Genomic DNA, 975 nt, shown 5'->3' on the forward strand with positions numbered 1-975 from the left:
ATAACAAAACTTGTCTGGCGAATTCTTGCATTCTCTAGGCATCTTAACTCTGTATCCTGTTAAGAAAAAAAAAAACACATAGCTATGTGAAAAATTATATAAATGGTAAAAGCAACAAAAAATACCGTTCAGATAGACATTGCGGGCACTGCTATTTACGAAGAACTGGAGGGTCACAGAAAGAAACGGATGTTATATTCGTGATCTACGCAAAAAATAACTCTAGAAAAGGATAGTCTCATTTCCGTTTTTTTTTTCATTGTTATACAGTGTAATTAAATCAGTTAGATTGCTATACATTTCATCCAAATCGCTGACCTGTCTCTTGAGCCCTCGCCCCGAAATGACCTGACCCAAGGTATGCATATTACTCTCCGTGACCCGACCCCTGGTCATGACCTGACCCCCGGTCACGCACCGAGACTCGACATGTCCGAAATGTCCACATGGCATTTCATATTCAATTACAAATAGGATTTTATATTGTCAAAGTTTGCTATCCAGAAGTCTGGAACTTGGACGTTATTCGTACTTTTTAATTCTTCCCAAATAATATTAAATCTTATTTCTTGATGATCGCTAGAGCCTAGACTATCTCCCACTTTTACGTTAATCATTAGGTGTTCATTATTAGTTAAAACTAAGTCCAGAGTATTTACTCCCCTCCTAGGATCGGTAATCACTTGTTTTAGGAAATTATCCTGCATCACATCTAGGAATTTCTTTGTTTCCTGATCTTCTATTAAAGTTTCCCAGTCAATGTTTCTATAATCAAAATCTCTCATGATCACAACGTTTTTGTACTGGGACGCTCTGTGAATTTCATGAATCAGGGGATCAGTCTGCTCAATGCTGAGATTAGGAGGTCTGTATTAGACGCCAATAATAACTTTCTTATTCTTGCCTATAATATCTACCCAAATGGATTCCGTACACTCCTCTTCCTTAATCGAATTGTTGATAATACAGTTTATT

This window comes from Oratosquilla oratoria, chromosome 39 (assembly GCF_046742065.1).
Source record: "Oratosquilla oratoria isolate Oo_2021 chromosome 39, ASM4674206v1, whole genome shotgun sequence".
NCBI classification, from domain to species: domain Eukaryota; kingdom Metazoa; phylum Arthropoda; class Malacostraca; order Stomatopoda; family Squillidae; genus Oratosquilla; species Oratosquilla oratoria.